Consider the following 7,072-nt stretch of genomic DNA (forward strand, 5'->3'; position numbering starts at 1 on the left):
TAAACTAACATCACTACAAACAGATTATCTGGTCACTTATGTTATGGCACGACCGCTCAAGACCAAGCCACCAATCATATATATAACTCTGACTGCGGTGGGAGCAACGCACTGTCAATTAAGACCCACCGCTCCACAGGTCGCATCATACATATCTTAAAACTTTCCCAATCAAAGAAAGCCACAGCTGAATTCAAACAATCTAGTAACCCCCGAATGAGGCGAACCAAACCAGATAGCTTTAGATATCTATAAATTGACTGTTTATTAAAAAAACAAAAATCTTAAACACAACTTAGATAAAACAATATCTGAAGACCTTATAATTTATTTAAAGAAATCTAACTCCCGCATTCGCATACATATGTAGCTGCCCAAAAAAATAGAAATAAAGTCTTGGCAGATTTACGTTCCTGACAAAATGGAATCTTCAATGTAGAAACAGTCCAAGGTTGCTTGAAGTCTTCGCAGTTGTCCGATGGGAAAAAAAACATGTTCAACAATAGGAAATTCAGCTGTCCAGTTCAGCAGTTGAAGTGTTACTCTTTTTCAGTGATGAACACAGATCAATAATTTTTTTTTTAAAGAATTAATCTGGCTTGACTTTTTAAAATTTTGAGAGGGAATAATAAACTAACTTCTCTTCCTTCAGTTTAAATGGTCTGGGAGCTCTCATTTCTCCCTTCAGTTGCTAACACACAGCTGTCTGTCTGTCAACTGTCCCTGCAAAGCCAGTTTTCAAAATCAAAATGCAACATTGTTTGTCCTGTTCTCCCTCTCTGTACGGTTGCATCCAGGCAACCAAGATGCACTTTCAGTAACTTCTGAAGCTGGCTGCCTTAAAGAAGTACTGATCTTTTGCTGCCTTAAAGAGGCACCGCAATATTTCCCGAGAAAAAAAAACAGGATCATGACACTCATCACATTGCTGTTTGTGGGATCTTGCTGTGTGCAAATGTTTTTGCACTTCGGAACATCATCAGGTCGTAAAATGCAAGCTGTTCCTTTTTGATAGTGAGCAATGCCAGGTGAGGTTTCCCTATGGATGAAAATTCTTAGCCGCTGCTTTGACTCTTTGGTGACCTCATTTGACACTTGTCATTAACATCAGAAACCAACTCACCCAAAATGTTTTCATTACACTAAAATGTTGGGAGTGCAATTACATAGAATTTACAGCACAGAAATAGGCCGCTTGTCTCAACTGGTCAATGCGATGGTTCTGCTCCATGTGAGCCTCCTCCCACTCCTACATTATCTAACCCTATTCACATATCCTTTTATTCCTTTCTCTCTCACATGCTCATCGAGCTTCCCTTAAATGCAGTTATTCTCCCCAATGACTCCATGTGCTAGCACGCTCAAACATTCTCACTACTCTCTGAGTAAAGGAGTTTCTCCTGAATCGACATAACTTTAAAACCAGAACCAGGCCATTCAGGAGAAAAGATAGGAAACACTTCTTTACACAAAGGAGTGAGAAACTCTCCCACGAAAAGCAGTAGATGGTACCTCAATGAAAAATCTCAAATCTGAGGGCAATCAGTTACTGCTAGCCAAGAGCATCAACTGACATAGAGCCAAGGCGCACAGACCAAGTTAGGATACAGATTAGCCATGATCCCAATGAATGGTGGAAATAGACTGTCTTTTTTTTTTAATTTGATCTGCAGAAATATCAGAAAACCCCTTCACAGCCAAGCTGACGCAGCAATGAGAGCAATCCAAGGCAAAACGTTACTGTCAGCTTACTCTATATAATTGATAACAGGTGACTGGGAGTGTGTGTAAGGCATTGCTTCAATCTCAAGATTTGGAATCTGACAGTAAAACCACTTATGGAGAATTTTCACTTTTTATGACTCATCCGAGTCTCTGGATTGTGACATTTGGGTTGAAATAATTATATATATATATATTTAAGTTTTTAAATTACAGAGATGCTTTTCTGATTGTTTTCTATATTATAACTTGGGTTCCCAACTCTGGCTGGACATATTCCTGGAGGTTGCATCACATGCCCTCCTGCCTCCAGCTGCTTCGCCCATATTCCCGCTATTGGTCACCTAATATGTCCATTCTTGTCTTTCTACACCAATTGAAAAGTGAATAGATTCTTTATTACCTACTTGGATGATTCTTGACTGTCAGTCAAACAGCCTTTTATCTCTGCATGTCCAATATTTTTGTAACTAGTCAACAAGAGCATTCATAGATTAACGTCTTGATGATCTTTCTCCCGGGTCTTGCTTGCAGCAGTGTCCCGAGTTTATCAATTTCTGGAGACACCAGGGCAATCCTGGAGGGTTGGCAACCCTACTCTGAACCATTACTACACTTCAAAAGTACTTTATTGGCTTTAAAAACACTGTAGAAATGCAAGTTCTTTTGGTGCCTTTACCTTTAAACATGTTCCCTTATCTGTTTCATGCTTACTTACTACAATGTGAAAGAACGACACTAGGCCCAAAGACTATTTTGGCTGATAATGCTATTTTGCAAATTCTAATGCAGGTTGAACTCAGTTAATTGTGAAGGACGGAAAGTTTTATGGGTGGCGCAGTGGTTAGCACCGCAGCCTGACAGCTCCAGTGACCCGGATTCAGTTCTGGGTACTGCTTGTGCGGAGTTTGCAAGTTCTCCCTGTGACCAAATGGGTTTTCGCCAGGTGCTCCAGTTTCCTCCCACAGCCAAAGACTTGCAGATTGATAGGTAAATTGCCCCTAGTGTAGGTAGGAGAATGGTAGCAAATATGGGATTAATGTAGGAGGGGATGTGGTCGGGAATATGGGATTAATGTAGGATTAGTATAAATGGGTGGTTGATGGTCGGCACAGACTCGGTGGGCCGAAGGACCTGTTTCAGTGCTGTATCTCTCTCTCTCTACTAACAGAGTCAATTGCTAAGAAGGGGGAAGCAGATCCAGTCTGCTTAAATCACCCCTGTTTCAGATCCCTCCATGGCCTCACCCCTCCCTATCTCCAGCCCACAACCATCCCGAGGTCTCTGCGCTCCTCCAATTCTGGCCTCTTGTGCAGCCCTGTCTTTAAATCACCCCACCATGCAGTGCCTTCAACTGCCTGGGCCCTAAGCTCTGGAATTCCCTCCCTAAACATGTCTGCCTCTCTCTGCTGTTTTAAGATGCTCCTTAAAACCTACCTCTTTGGCCATTGCTCTAATAGCTCTGTATGTGGCTTGGTGTCAAACTTTATTTGATAATGTTCCTGTGAAGCTGATTGGGACATTTTAGTATGTTAAAGGTGCTATATAAATGCAAGCTGTTGTTGTTGGAGTCAAGTGGAAAGGTAGTCTTAGGTAGGGTTACTAACTCAAGTTACATACAAACATATGAAGTAGGAGCAGAAGTAGGCCACTCGGTCCCTCTAGCCTGCTCTGTCATTGAATAAGATCATGGCTGACCTGTTTATGTTTCGAATTCCACACTTCCATCTACCCCCCGGTAACCTTTGATTCCCTTGCCGAACTAGAATCTATCTACCTCCGCCTTAAAAATATTCAATGATCTTGCTCTGAGGCAGAGAGTTCCAAAGTCACACAACCCTCTGAGAAAAAAAATTTCTCCTCATCTCTGTCCTAAAAGGGTGACCCCTAATTTTAAAACAGTGCCCCCTAGTTCTGGACCCACCCACAAGAGGAAACATCCTTTCCACATCCACCTTGTCAAGACCATTCAGGATCTTATAAACTTCAATCAAGTTTCCCCTCACTCTTCTAAATTCCAGTTGGATGTATTCCTAAAGGTTTCACCCTATAACATTCTGCCTTGGACCATTCCACCCATTTAAACAATCTTTCTCCCCCTCCCTCACTTTCCCAATATATTTTATAACTAATGAATCAAAAGTGCAAAAATAAAATGAATTATTTTTTGTTTTTAAATGCCTCAATATTTACTTTCCCGTGTTTTGATGCAGCAGTGTCCAGGGTCAATTTAATCTTAAATTCCTGGAGAGTCAAGGATAATCCTTGAAGGTTAACAACCCTAGACCTGTGGGGGTGGAGCAGATTAAGTTGTGTGTGAAGCTGCCCAACGCTGGAGCTGTGCGTGTGTATAGCTCTGCCCAGCCAGCAGAATATTTCTGCACTCACTCCAGCTAGTCCAGGATACTCAGAGCCTCCTCCAGAACTGATATTTCCACAGCTGACAAAGACAATCCATAATGACAGCTTTCCACAAAACCAGAAAATTGCTGATATTTTTATGACTCGGTAATTCTTTAAACAGAGATGGGAGGAGTACTTTGAAGACAGTAAATTATGGTGTAAAATCCAAGTTAATTACATGGTATACTCCACTTTCTTGAACACTTTTGATTTATTAATTATAAAAAGTATTGAAGATGCAGGGGAAAATAGATTGCTTAACTGGGTGGGGTAGCCAATGAATACTGTGCATAGTCCTGGTCTCCGTTTTAGAAAAAGGACATAGAAGTACTGAAGAAAGTGGAAAAAAGATTTACAGAGATCTTACCAGAACTGAGAGGTTACAACTAATCAGGAAAGACTGAACAGGCTGGGGCTTTTTTCTCTAGAAAAAAACTGAGGGGTACCCTACAGAGGTCCTTACAATTATGAGGGATTTGACAGGGTAGACGTGGAGAAGATGTTCCCACTTGTGGGGAATTCAAAACTCTGGGCCATAGATAGTCACTAATAAATCCAATAGGGAATTCAGAAGAAACATCCTTACCTAGAGATGGTGAGAATGTGGAACACGTCAGCACAGGGAGTGATTGAGGTGAATAGTATAGATGCATTTAAGGGAAATCTGGATCAATATGAGGGAGAAAGGAATGGAAGGATAAGTTGATGGAGTAAGATGAAGCGAGGTGGGAGGAGGCTCGTGGAGCATAAACACCAGCATGGACCTGATGGACCGAATGGTCTGTTCCTGTGCCGTAAATTCATTTGTAATCGAAATCTGACCCCATGGACCCATTAAGAGTCCAGGCATCCCTGTTTGAATATCTATAAAAGACAATAGATAATGGGCAAAAAAGTGTGCAGGTAGTAAAAACACGAGCACAAATTAAACTGCCAGAGCATCATATTCAAAAGTGGGAACATTGTCATGGAGTAGTAGGAGGGAAGGAGATGGCTGAATGGAACGATTAATATAAGTGAGCAGCAATTGGATTTCATATCAATATCACAGTATCTCATGGTGACTGATGCTCCTTGCTGACTGTCAATTGTTACCATGGTGTTTTATTTTCTGTTTCTTATTCCCCTTGACAGTGGCCCTGATCAATAAACTAAAGAGATAGGAATAAGCCTCCATTCATTCTCTCACCACAATCCCTGCATCCAGAATATGTCGCCCTCCTCTGCTCTGTAAGGTCTTTTAATTTGTTACCCTGGTTTAATTTTCCTTCTGTGTTTTTGAGGGGCCCATCTTGTCTGTACTCCTCCTACAACTTCGATTACAGTACTTTAGGGAACCAAATTGCCTTTTGAAGTCCTTTCAAAGTGCTGATATTGATTCGACACTGTAAGGACGAGCATTGTGTCTGTGACCTTGTCTGTGTCATTAGCAGCTAACAGTAATGTAATATTACTTTTTCCATTTACTGAAAAAACCATTGGCAGTTAGGCTGAGGCAGAAAATCAATTTATCTATCATGCCTGGGGAATAAAATCCAGAGTCTAACAAAGTCATAGCCCCTTATGTGCACCGTGTTTGAAATCTCTCTGTTATGGGCTATTATTACAAATGTTGTAATATATTACAAATGCAGCAAGAATCTCACAACAGCACAAGAGCAAAATGGCTTCGTGTTTACAATAAACTGTTTTTATCCCTTTAACTGCTCCCCATTTGTTGCTGTTAATGGAATTTTCTTGAAGCTAAATCCCAAATCTCACAGCATCTCCTGCTACCTTCTGACAGTTAATTGGCCCCTCAAAGATAAAAAGGATTCGATAGGGGAAATAGAGAGAAACTATTTCCTCTGGTGGAGGAGTCCACAGCAAGGGGGAATAAGAACATAAGAACTAGGAGCACCAGTAGACCATATGGCACATTGAGCTTGATCCACCATTCAATATGATCATGGCTGATCTTGAGCTTCAACTCCACTTTCCCGCCCATATCCCTTGATTCCCTGAGACCAAAAATCTGTTTATCCGAGCCTTAAATAAATTCAATGATGGATCATCCACAACCCTCTGGGGTAGAGAATTCCAAAGATTCACAACCCCTTTAAGTGAATAAATTTCTCCTCATCTCAGTCTTAAATGATCGACCCCTTATCTTGAAACTGTGTCCCCATGTTCCAGATTCCCCAACCAGGGGAAACAACCTCTCGGTGTCTACCCTGTAAAACCCCTTCAGAATGTTTCAATAAGATCACCTCTCATTCTTCTAAACTCCACAGAATATAGACCAAATTTACTCAGCCTGTCATCAAAGGACAACCCTCTCATCCCAGGGACCAGTCTAGTGAACCTTTGCTGTACTGCCTCCAATGCAAGTGTATCTTTCCTTAAACATGGAGACCAAAACTGCACATAGTATTCCAGGTATGATCTCACCAAAACCCTGTACAATTGTAGCAAGACTTCTTTATTCTTGTACTCGAATCCCCTTGCAAAAAAGGCCAACTTGTCATTTGCTTTCCTAATTGCTTGCTGTACCTGCATGCTAACGTTTTGTGTTCCTTTTACAAGTGCACCCAAGTCTCACTGAACATCAACATTTACAATTTTCATGCCTTTTAAAATAATTCTGCTTTTCTATTCTTACGACTGAGGTGAATAATCTCACACTTCCCTATATTATGCTCCATCTGCTATCTTATTACCAACTCACTTAACCTGTCTATATTTAACCTAAATACATTACTCCCCGTTTCCTCGTCCAAGTCATTAATATAGATTGTAAATAGCTGAGGCCCCAGCACTGATCCTTGCGGCATTCCACTAGTCACAACTTGTCAACTTGAAAATGCCCCATTTATCCATACTGTTTGTTTGCTGACGGTTAACCAATCCTCTATCTATGCTAATATGTTACCCCCAACTCCATGAGCCCTTATCTTGTGTATTACCC

Source organism: Heterodontus francisci, chromosome 30, assembly GCF_036365525.1.
Source record: "Heterodontus francisci isolate sHetFra1 chromosome 30, sHetFra1.hap1, whole genome shotgun sequence".
NCBI classification, from domain to species: Eukaryota; Metazoa; Chordata; class Chondrichthyes; order Heterodontiformes; family Heterodontidae; genus Heterodontus; species Heterodontus francisci.